This window comes from Cyprinus carpio, chromosome B1, assembly GCF_018340385.1.
Source record: "Cyprinus carpio isolate SPL01 chromosome B1, ASM1834038v1, whole genome shotgun sequence".
NCBI classification, from domain to species: domain Eukaryota; kingdom Metazoa; phylum Chordata; class Actinopteri; order Cypriniformes; family Cyprinidae; genus Cyprinus; species Cyprinus carpio.
Window position 1 is genome coordinate 35986480 of NC_056597.1, and position 17228 is coordinate 36003707.

The window sequence follows — 17228 nt, forward strand, 5'->3', positions numbered from 1 at the left end:
ATGCTCCGTCTCGATCGAGCAGTTTTTGAATAATAATCATAATGACAACCACACAATAAGAGTTTTTTTTTTTTTTTGGAAACAAATAAAAAAATTGTATGTGACAAGCCTTCGAAGTTGGGGCCACACCCCCCAATCATTCGGGGGGTACAGATCGGACTTAAAATTAGCCTTAAAAATCATCTAGTGTGGTGGGGGGCAGCCTTAGAAAACAGAAGTGATTGTGAATATCAGTTTCACCTGCTTTGGTGCAAAAATGAAAAGTGACAGCCAGGTACACTGGAGAGCCCAAAGCGGAGACAAAAGCCCCTTTATCCCATCTTGCTTAATCGTCTCTAGTTTTGGTGTTTTTTTTTTTGAGGCAGTACCTGCAACCCAATCAACTCAAAGGGGTGGTCTTATATATGCACCTATTTGTATCCTGTTGGCATTCTTCTTCTGCTGTTGGGTCTGTGGCAGTCAGGGCTGTTGTTGGGCAATAAGACGAACTACCATTGAAAACAAACCTCAGCAACGGGAGAGAGGAAAAGTATGCATTTGACTGGGGGGGAGCGCATTGGAAAAAAAATAAATCCATTATTTTTGAGTTTATTTCTGTCCAAATAGGCAAAAACATGTTTGTGTTTGGTTGTGTTGTCAATTAGGGGGGAAGAAAAAATCCTTTTAAAACCATGAAAAACCTCCACATCCAATTTTTTTAAATAGCCTGAGCCGAGGGCCAGCAACAGCAGTCCCCCGACGATTGCGGTTCCGCTCAAGAATATTAATGGGCATCCCAGCTTCAGCAGTTTCTACTGTACTGAGTTGCCTGTTCAGTGCTAGTTATGGATTAGAGACCTGCTCTCCCACTGGCCACCTAAACCTGAATGGCACACACACACCTGGGACAAAGTATTAGCTGACCAGCACAGGACTTCATATCAGTGAGTCATCATGGTGGCTGACACAATCCCACAAGGGACTTTGATAACATCATGCAGCCACAACAAGCAAAACTGCTCATGGACACAATCCTGACTGAGCCCCCTGCCCATAGAGCTCAATCAAAAAGATGGACTGTGATGTATCAGACCAGCTCCCAAGGACTCAACCAACCCCAAAGGACAACTTTTCTGGAAAACAGCCGAGGAAGACAGGACAACATATCGTAGCCACCGGAAACACCAGAGCCAGAGCCCCCCCTCACCAGACACAGTCCCCCTCTCATCCAGAAACTTCTAAGCTACTCACGATAAAATGGAGGATCTGGTGGTATGCCTGGGACCAAACTCTCCCCACCGTGCATTTCGCTGCAAGCCCCCCAGAATATCAACCACAAAAAATGGCGGGCCCCCCACAACCACCAAAGCCTGTGGGCCCAGCTCGTCCCCTCCTCCTCCCTGTGATTGTACGAGTTCTCTCTGGCCGCTGCCCACAACACCAGGGCCCAAAACCCTCCTTTTCTGCTGTAGGTGAACCATAAACAACTGATAGCATCTCTCAGTGATATGTTTTCACGTCCCCTGCTATGATTAGCCGCAATATTCACAAATGTTTACAGAACAAGCAGTAACCCAGTGTGACTGTAGCTTTCTCTATTTCTGTTTTATCACGTGATAGAAAGTCTAAGGCCTTCTCAAGCCATGTGGCTGATCCATCTAATCTGCGGCCTATAATGCAGCTAACAGATTGTCTTTTTTTTTTTTGAGCAGTGCATTTCATTTACTAATGAGACCATTGACAATTAACAACATTTTTGCTCACCTGCGTTGTTTCAAGTTTTGTGTCTTTTCTCTTTTTCACCCTGCTTCTCCTTACAAGCAAAACAAATGTTGTTAAATATAAAAGAGTATAGAATAAAATATGTTGTTTTGAGAACAATATCGGACTCTCAAATCTGTATCAACTTTACAATAGTTAGCAAAAATTGTGAATAAAGCATTTATTCACATTTCATTTCTCAAGATGAAAAATCTCCCAACAAGTTTAATATTTGTAGCCTAAACTAATAACCAAAATTTTTTTTTCTCTACTGAAGGTTATAATAAAGCTTAGTACCAGCAATCAACAATACTGCACATATCTTACCAAATCAGCAACACTGTGATGATAACTGCAGCTCCACAAAAAACCCCCAATGGATATGTACACATCACCCTGATGTCCTACAACAGAGACAGAACAAGCAGGTAGCTAGAACTAACGGAAGTGGCCGAAACAGATCCATTTGCTTCACTTTAGAAAGGGTAAATGAGCTGCTCTACCTTTAAGCAGTGACAGTAACAGCTGTCCTCGATCTCTGAGATCCGTGTTGATTATGAGCCTCACAGTAGAAGAGTTCCACTCTGTAGTGCTCTGAAAACTCTGTCCAGATCCCAACAGAGGAGATCTGATTCTCCTAAACCAGATGAAGTTGCAGAGCAGGTGGGTTTGAGTCACTGGCTGCCAGCAGATCAGAGTCACTGAATCCCCCCCCTCCAATATCTTCATCAGATCCATTTTTATGAACACTGAGACATTCCTAGGTGGGTCTAAGACCTTCAATCATTAGTGATCCTATTTATTTATTTTTTCCACCCACTGAATTTTTAATGTCGACAGTACTGAACCATCATTAACTCACACATTGATGTTTAAAGTCACAGCGTCAGAGACTTTGCTCTCCATGTTTAGTGTTCTGGACTTGCACTGGTATTCTTCACTGTGATCAGAGCTGATGTTTGAGATGCTGTAGATTCTTCCAGATTCTACAACCCGTTCCTCCTTTTTAACCAGTATGATTTCTGCAGGTGGGTTTGAAGTCACTGCTGCAGCGCAGAGTCACTGAATCTCCCTCCACTATTACACCAGATGGACTGATGGGACACTGAGATGCTTTTTAGGTGGGTCTCTAATAAAATAAAAATAAACTTTAAAAAGGGGAAGAAAAAAAAATAGTTGTTTCATTGACGAGACCTTTTGGTCAGTATTTGGTCAAGTATTGTGATCTGAAATTTATCATAATACAGATTAATAAGATATTTATCAATATCATACATTTGATAATGTATCACACAGACATTTAAAGTCACAGCATCAGAGTCTTTCTCTCCATGTTGATTTCTGGACTTTTGTGCACTTGTATCTCCACTGTGATCAGAGCGGATCTTTGAGATGCTGTAGATTCTTCCAGATCCTACAAAACGTTCCTCCCTTTATACCAGTGATTTCTGCAGGTGGGTTGACATCACTGCTGCAAGCCTCAGAGTCACCTGAATCTCCCTCCAACTATTTTTACCTAGATGAAACGATGTGGACACTGAGGCACTCTTTGGTGGATCTAAAAAAGTCAAAACGTTATTTTTTTTTTGTCAAAAAATAAACCTCAACAATTTATAGACTAAGTATCTGTACTCACACGTGACACTGAGATAAACAGCAGTGAGAGATGTAAGTGTGTTCCTGTAGAGCACAGCTCGTAATCTGCCTGCATCCTCTCTTTCTGACTGACTGCTAGCCTGAGTTGATTGTTTTCTGTCTCTTATCTTTCAGTTAATGGGCTGTGAGTTTCGTTGTGAGTTTCTGACAGATGAATGTTGCTTCTGTCAGTCACTGAGCGCAGCTGCTTTTACATGTCAGACGGAACCTGAATCTCCTCTGGCACTCTCTCAGGAGCCTCCACCTGAAGATTCGGAACACAACATCACACCTTATATCTAGTGCTGCTAGTCATACAACTGATTTAATTAAATTCAACATAATGCACAGAAGAAGAGTGAAACCATCATCAAGTCACCTGTGCCAGTAAGAGACACGATCCTGGTACAACCTGTCCATTTGCCCTCTGTTACATTAGTTGTGAATCGAAAATCAGTACATGTGTGAATCCTTCTTTGTCACTATGACTCAGTCTGCTGGTGCAGTTCTTCTGTTCATCTCCCAGATACTGAAAGCCTCTGACTTATTCAGGGTGCTAACACAGATCCGGGAAACTTTTCACCAACTTTTTTTACAGGGGTTTTTAGTCCAGAACACTTTCTCGATCTTGTATCCAGTAGGGTATGTATAAGTGCAGTAGCTCTTATCACTGATGAGTCCTTTAGTGCACAGATGTGTGAATGACTGTAATTCACACCCCAATCAAGCACCAGAAACCCATGAAAAACAGAATTTCATATATAGTGAACCCAAAATATCAGCAGCTTGTGCATAATGAAAGTTGGTGGGAAAATTGCATGCAAAATCTTCAATTTGTTTTCGAGTGTTGCAGCGACTCACCATGAAAGCAAGATCAGAAAGATCCAGAGGAAGAGGAGGAGCCATTCCAACGGACATACCACAACATAGAAACACAACACACTACAAAACATAAATAAATAAAAAATAAACAGTGGATATTTAAGCCAGCCATGAACCAGATTTATTTCTTTATTTGTAAGATATTCTAAAGTTGACTTTTTTATTTTTTTTAGCGGAACATTAATATCACTTTCAGGTCTAGACTTGCAGATGTTTGTTTGAGGTTAGTCAGAAACTCAGTGTGACTGGTTTAGAGAACACTTTGTGGTTAAACTTTGTTTAACATGCGGTGATCTATCTCACCTTCCTCTTCCTGTCCAGTGCAAATCAAATAGAGAATTGCTGGCATTTTATTCTCTCTCTGTCTTTATTTTACTATAATTCTCAACATTGTAAAACCTAAAGAAAGAGATCAGATCTATAAATGCCATGCAATTATGCTAAACGTATACACCTTTTTTTTTTCTATTCATGGGTTCAGTATCAACATTTGCCGTTGTTCTCGTAGACCACCATACAAAAACATGGTGACGGTGTGCAAACCGACACCATCAGCAAATCAGTCTATAAAGTTTGCCTACCCTCAAAAAAAAAAAAAAACCCAAAAAAAAAAGAACACCTCCCGCGGGAAGTTTGTGACTCGTAACCCTGAATTTGTGGGTTCGAAGATCAGGACGGGTGTGATACCCCGAACTGCCTGCTCCCTGGGTGCCCTGCAGCTAGTAAAAGGTCGCCCCAATGCTACCGGGTGTGCTGTGTGTTTCCGGCGTGCGTGTGTGGTGCACTTTGGATGGTTTAAAATGCAGAGCTTGACTTCTGAGGAAGGGTTCACCCCAACTTGCTGATGTCCGTCACCTTCCCGGCTTGAGTTTTCCACTTTTTTAAAATGTCCTTCCTTGCTTAAAGACCCAGATTGATTTTTGAACAAAGAAAGTTTTAATTAGACAAAAGAGGATTTTAACTGCAGCTGTATTTACTCACTGAGCTGCTGGAGAATATATATATACAGTAGTCCTTCTCAGTAATTAGCATATTGTGAAAAGTTCATTATTTTCCATAATGTATGATAAAATTTAACTTTCATATATTTAGATTCATTGCACACCAACTGAAATATTTCAGGTCTTTTATGTTTTAAATAATGATGATTTGGCATACAGCTATGAAAGTCATCTGGAAATCAAGGTGCCAGAGTCTGAGGAAGACTGGGGAGAAGGGAAATGCCAAATGCCTGAAGTCCAGTGTCAAGTACCCACAGTCAGTGATGGTCTGGGGTGCCATGTCAGCTGCTGGTGTTGGTCCACTGTGTTTTATCAAGGGCAGGGTCAATGCAGCTAGCTATCAGGAGATTTTGAGCACTTCATGCTTCCATCTGCTGAAAAGCTTTATGGAGATGAAGATTTCTTTGTTTTCAGCACGACCTGGCACCTGTTCACAGTGCCACAACCAACTGGTAAATGGTTACGACCAGTATTCCTGTGCTCAAAGGCGCAACTCTCTGACATGAACCCCATAGAGAATCTCTGGGATATTGTTGAAGAGGGAAGTTGAGAGCACGAAACCCCAACAATCTGGATGAGCTTAAGGTTTGCTATCGAAGTATCCTGGGCCTCCCATAACACCTCAGCACAGTGCCAACAGGCCTGATTGGTCTCCAGGCCAACGCCGCATTGAAGCAGTCATTTCTGCAAAAGGATTCCCGACAAGTATTGAGTGCATAACTGAAACATAATTATTTGAAGGCTTGACGTGTTTTCTGCTAAATAAAAAACACTTTTTCTTTTTATTGGTCGTCGATGAAATATGCCTAATTTTTTTGAGATAGGAAATTTTGGGTTTTTCATGAGCCTGTAATGCCAAAATCATCACATATTTAAAAAACAATAAAAGACCTGACATATTTTCAGTTGGTGTGCAATGAATCTAAAATATATGAAAAGTTAATATGTTTATGCATTGACATTTATGGAAAATAATGAACTTTTTCACAATATCTAAGGTTTTTTGAGAAGGACCCTGTATATATGCACGACATATGATGGGCTTTTTTCATTTTTTCCATGGACCCGCCACATCTGTTCACGTTACACTCATAGACACTGGGGACTTCCATAACACCAAACTCCATAGCTGTTGATAAACTTCACACTTTTATTTTTTTAATTTTTTTTTAAATAAATAGGTGTTCTTCACTGTTAAAGCCAACATTCTGAAAACATACTTGCAGGGAGTTTTATACTATCCTTAAAAAACCAGTTCATAGCCTCTTCAGTTTTAGATCCTACCAATTTATTACATACTGAACTAATGCTAAATGGAAGTACCACTGTGGTTCATATGTAAACCCAACATAAGTTTACAATAACACAGTGATTACTGGAATTTTTTTTACGTTCGCTGATCAAGAGTTTTACAAAGACCTATAAAAACCACACAAACCAACAACAATTAACACACACAGAATTTTTCTCGAATTAGGTACCGCCCCCTGTTGCGCCTCCAATAAGTTTCGTGGATACCTACTTTAGTGGTGACCAGACGAGGCGAATTGGTAATCTGCCTTGGGTCAAAACGCACAGTTGGGTGCCTGTCTGACGTTACAAAAACCGAGTAGACGTGCGTTATCGACTCCACGCCGCCACACAAACACAACACTATGTATTGATAAATGAAATCATGAAGGGTTAACTAACGGGACGTTGCCGCCTAGGTTTGTTCACGCCAACAACTCATGACGCGATAGCTGAGCCTAAGCGTTGCTCTGCGTCACAATGATCAGGATTGAACCACATCTGGTGATTTTCCATATACACTCCTCCCGAACAACCCACTCTTCATGTGATGCATGCACTTTACTTTTTAACTATGTTGTTTATGACACTAGCGCGGGACGGTCCGCCCTGAAGGGGTCGCGACATCACTCCTTGTGCAGATAGTTGCAACAAGCCATCATCACAGTGATGTCATTAATGACTAAAGGCATTACAACAGACAAGTTAAATCTTACATCAGTCCCCTTATAAATTGAAAACATTTGCTCATCAATGCCCATATAATGTTTTTTAAACATATGCATAGTTTCCCAATTAAAACACCAAGAAAAATAATTACTTGATTTTGCATTTGATAATTTTGACTAATTAAAACAGCAAATTTGGTAATTAAATAAAAGGGAACCGCTTTAAAAATGTGCTAAATTCACTGGAAGCAACTAAAAAACATACAGATCTTCCTATATTTTATTTAATTTATTGATTTATACTACATCCTCCATGTCAGTTTAGTTGCTCTGAAGATACCCACAGGGCTGGTCCAAAAACTCACACTTATACTTACTTGGATGACATATTTCCTGTATTTGGCTCGCGCTCAAGCAGGGTTAGGTGTGAAGAACCACAAGTGTGTGTTGTGTGTAGTTTTGACTACTTGAATGGAACACACTTAATAATGTTTGTAACAATGCAATGTTGTTGGACAGAGGCTTTTTATTTTGATTTTCAATATGTCACAATTTGAAAAATAAACATAGAAAAATGTCTATTCAGGCAAAATTCCTACTGCAATGGAATTCAAATGACACAATTTAGAATTGTGGTGCTTGAACTTAAGTCTTTAAAAAAAACAGTTGGGAAATATTGTACAAAATACACATCTTTGCACCAAAATTCAAGGAGGGAAAAATATCTCAGGGAGGTCTATAGAATAGCTGTTTAATGGATTGATTATAATAAGACTATGACTTGATAAAAGGAGCTCTCTGAATTTTTAGAATCAACTGACCGCAGTCCCGTTAAGATCATTTTATTTTGTAACATCCCCTCTGTTAGTCCGTCGTGAAACCTTGTACTTCCTTATTAGCATTACAATTCACCTCTGGGAGAGGAAAACTAGGACACAGGACTGCATGTGTTCCTGACACTCTCATTTTACTTGACCAGTGTCTCAAGCAAAAGCATACATGCAACCACAAGAGTGCTATATTAAAAGGAACTGAGAAAAAAAAAAGTGGCCTCACACCTTTGCTGAATTACACATCAGGGCCTCAACCTAAAGCAGTTATCAGAATATGCTGAAGGAAGTTCAAGTGTGTCACTTAAGCATGCAAAACATTGGTGTCGGTCTAAAAGACAGAGATGCGACAGACCCCAAAAAAAAAGGATTAAAAATTCCAAAACCCAATTAAAGATGATTCACTGAATTCTGAACACACCCCGCACGCTTTCTAAAGAGGACAGCTGCTGGTAAATGTGTGTGGAAATCTCCAAACAAAAGACTGGAAAAAACCACATAGACAGCAGGCTAATATTATAAGAATTGATAAAAAAAAGAAAACAAAAAAAAAAAAAAAAACACCATCACGTAATGATCTGAAATGGTTGAGTATGGACAATTGGTCGAGTACAACGTCTCTATTATCTAGTCAGTGTTAAACATCAGTAACCATAAGCGAAATCACCTATAAATTGAGACCAAAGATGTTTCTTCCAGCACAAAGCAGTCACAGTTATTTAAGCAGACTTCAGACTTCAGAGGTCACTCAACCACTAGGTCATTTGTTAACTGCTTTTTGTGTGTGGCGCACGCTTGCATTGCGTGACATTTAATTTAAAATATCGACAGATACAGTTTCCTTTTCTTCTTTTGATAAAGAAAGTAAAGAGCCGTTTGGAACAATGGGTCACTTCGCACACTGTAAAAATGATGATTCCGTCTATATTTTACTCAATCCCCGGGCCCCGTTGTTTGTCAAAGGATTATACAAGCAATATTATTATCGAAATAAATTTTAACACCTTTTTTGAATTAATTAGAAATTCGGCAACCATGTCCAAAATGAGTAGAATAACATGAAAAAATTCATTTAGTAAAATTTATACCACAAAATATTGATTTCATTGGACAAAAAAACAAATAAAAACAAACACTAGCTAAAGACTACTATGGTTATGCATGCCTCGGCCAGTAGTTGGCCAGTATTGTGTAAAAAAACAATTTTTTGTTTGTTGCTGTATCAATTGTGATACCACAGCAGTTTTAGACAAGCCATAAAGAATAAGTACTCAGGTGGTGGTGTTTGTTTTGACGGTTTATTTACCTGAATTTCTGAGTTGGTTTGTGTCTTATCAACAACAGGCATCCTTTGTGCTGTACAGTATAAGAATCGGGTATTTTTCATCATAAATCAGAGAGAGGTCTTAGAAGCATTTCTGATCAAAAACATTTAGGAAAAAAGCAACTTTTCTTACCATTTAGGCACACAGACATCAAGAATCAGCCTCAACAATGGTGACCATAAAAAAGCATGTTGCACTGCATTCTGGGTGCCACCAATCAAAACTCATTTATGGCTCCCATCATGCTTTGTGGCATGAATAAATGATGAGATGAATTCTCTTAAATTTATTCTTAATATTTTCTTTTATTTGTACTTTTTTATCCAATTTTTAGTAGCTTGTTTTGTGATGCTTACAGTTCATCCTTAAAATGCTGTTTGTCACCATTCTTGAGATTCATACGCTGGTTCTTGATGTCAATGTGTGCCTGAAAGAATGTTACCCTTCCCCACTACACATTTTTTTTTAATCAGAGTTCTTAGACTCTGGATTTAAAATTTTGGATCTTGCTATCTATTGTTGAATTACAGGGGCTGCCATATTGAATGGCTCTATTTATAACACTCAGGACAATCAATGATTATGTAAAATCATAAACAACAAAACCTGAACATCTTTACTCTTAGCATGTCTAGCTGTTATAATTCAGTTACAACAACAACATACAAAACCTAATAGCAAAAAAGTCAAGGGTCAAGAGTACAACTAAAGCAAACACTGACCACTATAATGGTAACCAATAATTTTACCCTTTTCTCCTTCAGTGATTCTGTTTGTGAACTTTAGGTGTCTTCAATAACTCTTTTTTTGGGGGCCTTAAGACACAAGCTTTTGAACATGATGCCTGCATCATATCTATATAAGCAACAAAAATGTGAATTTGTAAAAAAGTTGACGTCATGTGCATGCATATAATGTTTTCACAGGGTGTTTCTTAATCGCCAACTACTGGCCAGGCATGTATAACATAGTATTCTTTATCATAGTGTTTTTGTTTGTTTTGTTTTTTTTTTTTTTTTTTTTTTTCAATATTTTTGTGTAAATTTTACTTATTTTTTTTTCATGTTCTTCTACTCATTTTGAATGGTTGCTTGTAAGCATCTAATCTGATTATTTCTAATTAATTCTAATGTGTTAAATTTAATTAATAATATTGGATATAAAATTTTAAACAATTTTATTGAGTAAATAAAGTGAATCATTGTGTTGCTATTTATGCTTTATACTGAGGTATCGTATGGCAGAAGTCTGCAAACTATTGCAGTATCAGATCTTTATTTTTTGCCTTGAAAACACAAACAATGAGGCATAAGGTTGAAAAACATCTAAATTAAGCAAACAAACTATACGGTACAGATTGTACAGGAAAAACACATTTACACACTTGCATTGGATTACACACTACTGTATTAATTCATGTTGCTTTTCAGGACTCCGCACACATGCGATACATAAATGCTATAAAATGTTTTGCCATGTTTCCAAAACACTATGACCTCATCCTGTTAAGCTGAAAGAAAGAAAGAAAGAAAGAAAGAAAGAAAGAAAGAAAGAAAGAAAGGGAAAAGAAAAAAGAAAGTGAATTAATAAGATACCCTACAATTCCCTGGTAATGACTTATTTCATCAGCAAAACTTACCCTTACGTTCTCATACACAGGTTCATTCATCTCAAACAGAACAAGCTTCACATCTGTCATCATGACGTCTGGAATGATTCATCTTTGACATGGAATAAATGTACCAGTTCATTTACCTGAAAAAAATAAATCAAAAATAATAATAATAATAATAATAATAATGTCTATAAACAACTCAATATATGACTGTACAAAACCTTACAAACCATTACATTAACATTACAAATACACACCTGATAACCAAACTAATTTTCTGAAACATTGACACTTCTGATCATGTGTCTTTATTCTGACAACAAATTTTGCTTCATACTCAATATTTGTGAAGAAAAATGCATAGTCTGCGATCAAATACTACACACATCTTACCAAATCAGCAACACTGTGATGAAATAACTGCAGCTCCACAAACCACTCCAATGGATATGTACAACATCACCAGACGTCCTACAACAGAGACAAATGAGTAAAACAGATTAATTTGCTTCACTTTAGAAAGAGTAAATGAGTTACTTTACCTTTAACACAGTGACAGTAACAGCGTCTGATCTCTGAGATCCATGTTGATTGTGAGCCTCACAGTAGAAGCGTCCACTCTGTAGAGCACTGAAACTCTGTCCAGATCCAACAGAGGAGATCTGATTCTCCTTAAACCAGCTGATTTCTGCAGGTGGGTTTGAATCACTGCTGCAGATCAGAGTCACTGAATCTCCTTCCAGATCTGACCAGACTGATCCGCAATGACCGACACAGAGACATTCCTAGGAGGATCTAACAAAGAGAAACATAGACATCTTTAACAATAACAATACATTTGACATCACAGACTATGTTTAGAGTATTCAGCGTCAGAGTTACTGAACAATCATTTTAACTCACACATGATGTTTTAAAGTCACAGCATCAGAGTATTTCTCTCCATGTTTATTTTCTGGACTTGCACTTGTATTCTCCACTGTGATCAGAGCTGATCTTTGAGATGCTGTTGATTCCTCCAGAACCTACAATTCAAAAAGTCAGTGGTTCTTTCATAATCAGTTAATATAAAGGACTTTTCCAAACAGTTTGGTCTTCTATGGTGTCAATTAGTCACACACAGACATCAATAATCAGAATATGAACCTCACCAATGGTTACGAAAAAAAAAAAAAAAAAAAAAAAAACATGCTGCAATGCATGCTGGGTACTATTGTAGTACAAAACTCATCCATGGCTCCCAGCATGCTCTGCTGCATTGTTTTTTTTTTTAATTTAATTTATTTTTTTATGGTCACCATTGTTGAGGTTCACATGCTGATTATTGATGTCTGTGTGTGACTAAGTGACACCATAAAAACCAAACTGTTTGGAAAGTGCTTTATATTAACTGATTATCACAGAACCACTGGCTCTTAGAATCACTTTTACTGTAATCAATCCAACTAATTACACAACACCTATTTCATCAGAGATTAGACTCCAAACAGTTCAATAATCAATGATTATCATCACCAATATACAGTATAACAACCAACATCAAGGTACAAGTTAGATGAAAAACAAATGTGAGTGTGTGTATAACACCTGATGATATTTTTTCTGGGCTCTTCTAAGAGTGTGAGTGTGTGTATAACACCTGATGATATTTTTTCTGGGCTTTTGAGTTACAACAAACAGTTACAACAGCCAAAGAAAAAACTAAGACAGAAATCATGGGTCAAGAGCCCAACTAAAGCAAACACTGATCTCTAACATGGTTACTTTAAATGAAAACATAAATCAACATCTAAACCTTAGTTAATTCTCAATCAGATCTTCTGTAGACGTCTGACAGAAATACAGTCAGTCTGGTTATTAATAAGTGGAGCTGGTGATGCTGTTTGTGGGGTTGTTTAATCAGATCTTGAGAGATTTAATTTATTTTATTTCAGTTTATTTTATCTAAGGCTGTGTCTGAAGTCAATTGTAGTTCTTGTGTTTCTCTTTTCTTCAGTAATTCTGTTTGTTAACAGCAGCTGTTCATCACCAATTCACAATTATCACTCAATTAATCACTTAAAGCTGTGTTGCATGGTTAATTTTTCAACGAATTTGTGCAATTTGCTTGTTGGTAATGAACATTTTAAACTGTTATCCATTGTATTTTATGTTGTTGGGTATCACAAAAAATGGCATAAAATACGAAAAAGTAGGTACTATCTTACAGCGGTTTGCAACGATTCTCCTTTCCCCCACAATGCATTGCATTACGTCACATTGGGGAGAGAATTTACCAAAGCCTGCCTTGAGAACATAGAGAGTGACTAGAGAGACGAGTAGTAGACGAGAGTATTCAGATAGCGCAGATTATAGATAAATAGATATAGATAGATAGATAGACAGACAGATAGATAGATCGATCGATAGATATCGACCAACAGCGACCAAACGCACTCACTTCCCTACAGCACCAGCTTTCCAACGCAGTTTCCACACAAAGCACCAGCCAAACATAGCAACAGACACGCGGCTATGTTTGCAACAACATTTTCACCGGAGGATGAGATAAATGATTAGAAACGCCCATATAGCTAGCATGATGCCTTCTTTTTCTAGATGACAAAGAGAAAGTTTACCAGTACGACACTATGACAAAGTTTACAGGTACTTATCTGAACTAACGTCATGATCACTGCCACTAGATATAAAGAAAACGTTTATTTTTCACTCGGTGCTGTCCAATGACAGTAAAAAATATATATATGTGTGTCGTTATTGTGCACTGCTGCTCGTAGACTAGCTCCAGTGCTCATTGCTGCATTGCTAAATGATAGCAACTCACCAGGACACTTCACCAACTCACCACTCATTCTCCTCGGACCATGCATTTAATTGGCTTTGACGGCCATCAGTTCTTGGAAATTCCTCATTTGCTCTCTCACGTCTGGCTGGTTCAAAATTATTATAGGGCTGCAGGCCATCATACATGTTGGCTCTTGCCACCTCTTCCTCGTCCCAGTTTTTATATCGCAACGTTACATTGTCCTAAAATCGTTTTTTCAACGTGTACCACTTGCATAAACACTGCGTCAGTAGGCAGTATTATCCGTAGTGGCTGTCATTGTTGTTTCGCGTCCTGTGTGACGTCGGAACTTGGAGTACATCGATCTAGTACGAGTTCACGGGTGGGAAGTCACGGGTTTGACTGCCGTTCCAGTGCACTTTCACGGGTTTAAGGTTGGAAAAACACGGGTTACGGGTTGCCTGGAATGCGCATCATAATAGGCTGAGGCTACCTTTCCTCCACTTCTCCCAAACGTGACGTCATCACCGAATTGCGTAAAGAAACCCCCTTAATACCAACAACGTAAAAAAAAACTGGTCTTTAAGGCCATTTTTGAGACATTTTAAAAATGATATACATATCTTGAGTGATTTATGTACCCATTAATCGACAGTGGTGGTTAACCTGCAACATGGGCTTTAATTATTTAATTGCAATGTATATATTCTTTCAGTGAACTCAACTGAATTAAGTTCAGAGTACTCATAACTGTTAAGTTTTAAAACTTAAATGGTTTAAGGCAATCGGTTTCCTCAAACGGTTTGAGTTAACATAACTTGTCAGGTTTTAGTGAGGCTGTGTCTGAAGTCAGTTGTAGTTCCTTTCCTCTCTTTTCTTCAGTAATTCTGTTTGTTAACAGCAGGTGTTCATCACTAATGCTCAATTATCACTCAATTAATCACTTAATTACTTAATTGCAATGTATATATTATTTCAGTGAACTCAACTGAATCAAGTTCAGAGTACTCATAAATGTTAAGTTTTAAAACTTTAATGGTTTAAGGCAATCGGTTTCCTCAAACGGTTTTTGAGTAAACCCAACTTGTCATGTTTTTAAGGATATTTGTTTACACAAAAGGTTTGAGTTACGTTACTTGATGGGTTTTACAGTGTGTTAGTCTTAAAACTTAAATGGTTTAAGGCAATCGGTTTCCTCAAACGGTTTGAGTAAACCTAACTTGTCAGGTTTTTAAAGATATCTGTTCACTCAAAGGGTTTGAGTTAAGTTACTTGTCGGGTTTTACAGTGTATAAAGCAAATAAAAAGTTACTTTTGATATAATCAAGTTGGCGCCTGATGACTATTTCAGCATATAAAAGCAGCTAATAGCTGCTCTTTTCACACATATCGCTTTACTCTACAACAACACATGCATCATTAAAAAGTGAGATTTAACACAAGAGGCAAGGGTGAAAAGCACAACCAAAGAAAACACTGATCTCCATGATGGTGGCAACATTTAAACCAATAAAACATCAACATCTGATCCTCTGTAATTCTCAATAACAACAGGTGTTCATCACTAACACACAATCATCATTTAATTAGTCACTTAATTATCTCATTAGCTTTAACTCTTTGAGGACTTGAGGATTTGACTTGAGACTTGCTTGTGACTTGAAAGGAATGACTTGGTTCCTCCTCTGCTGAAATCAGCTGCTGAGTTCATAGGTGGAATAAACATATGACAGGACTTTTACTTTCTGACCTCTGGACTATCCACCTCTGTCTGTAATATATCTGCTTGTTTTACACTCGTTGGCCACCAGGTGGTATTGTGAGCAAATATACAGACAAATTTATGGACAACAGACTGTGATATTAATATATCTGCTTGATATTAAGAAATCCTGTTTTAGCCTGTATTTCTACTCTCTAAGATGAGACTTGCATAGTGTGTGTGACAAACCATACTGATAAAATTCTAGCTAGGGCTAGGCAGCCTTGAAGTTCTAATAAGTTCTCTGCGTATGTGTGTTAGTATCTGTCTGTACAGGGAGAAGCTCAGACAGTCCAAGGACAAACGTTCAACTGCCGATGTCGAGCGTATCAGATATATGTCTGTGGAGAGACTTGTCACCAAAATAGTCATCAGAAGATATGCTTCAAGCTTGTGTCCATATGTGGAAACTGTCTAAGTTTATCTAGGTTTTGGAACCAATCAGATTTTTGCTGACCAGCGCTTTGACGCAATTAGTTCTCTGTCAAGAGTATAATTGTTGGTTATTTTGAGTTGTACGCAGAGTGGCCTACGAACTCCATTGAGAGTACTGAAACTGACTTCTGCTGATGAAACTGCAAACCATGTTCTTCAGTAAATTTTTCTTTAATCGAACACATCTCTGACTCCTGGTTTTCATTGCGACACATCTGGTCCTTGGGTTTTAACTGTAAATCCCCCTACATCTTGAAATTGCCAATTTTAGGGTATGAGCCAAAATGCTCTGTTTATGTCTATATCCCCCTTAAATGAAAATGAGCTGCTGCTCCCGCCTCCCTTCCAGTGTTGCCAAGTCCACAGTTTTCCCCTACTTTAACATTGTTGCTGCGGGTTGCTTTTCATGTCAGCGAGAGAGTTTTGTTGCAAAAACCTGGCAACCCTACCTTGTCAGACGAGTGCGGAGCTTTAAGAGCTCATGCTCGCAGGCATACCAGTGTTACGGTGACCATGTTACTGACCTCACACATTGCTTCCAAACGCAATTTTTATCGACCACATTCCTATTTACGATCATTCTGGTAGCATGTGAAGGCAGCATTAGTGAAAACATGCAGAGACAATGGTAGTTTTAGCAACATTAACCTTACAGAGAGCCAAGAAGCTTTTTTGGAAAACAAAATATGAGGTGTGATGCTTACTTTGTCTGTAGTCTGGACGTTTTCCCACGAAGCATTGGTATCGATCCCTCTTTCAGAAGCAATCTTTGCATAACTCCAGCACTGAACTGACCCTCGTTTGTGAGGCAGTACGGTGTAAAATGTTATCACAAACTATATTATTTTCCCGTTTTCTTTCCGGGACATTTCCTTCGAAAATGAAATTTAACCACCGTGTCCTCAGCGGTCTATGGAGACTCCTATGTTCATTGGTGCATCCCAACACACGACACTTTTAATGGCTCTTTGGCGCTGACATTGTATCTCCAGAAGCTACAGCAAGAGAACAGTAATGGCGGACCGCTGCGTCTCACTCAGGGCTGTGTATATGCTAATAGGAAAGAGAGCGTCAAAAAAGGGACTTTCACAGACTATTAAATTAAAATTAAAATTAAATTTATGCATTTAGCAGACGCTTTTATCCAAAGCGACTTACAGTGCATTCAGGCTATCAATTGTTAGCTATCATGTGTTCCCGGGGAATCGAGCCCCCAACCTTGCGCTTCGTAACGCAATGCTCTACCACTTGAGCTACAGG

At 38.4% G+C, this 17228-nt stretch overlaps 1 pseudogene; it reads right to left on the reverse strand.

Annotated features, from left to right (window-relative positions):
• LOC109086077 overlaps positions 1-17228 on the reverse strand; it is a 44164-nt pseudogene that overhangs the window by 16901 nt on the left and 10035 nt on the right.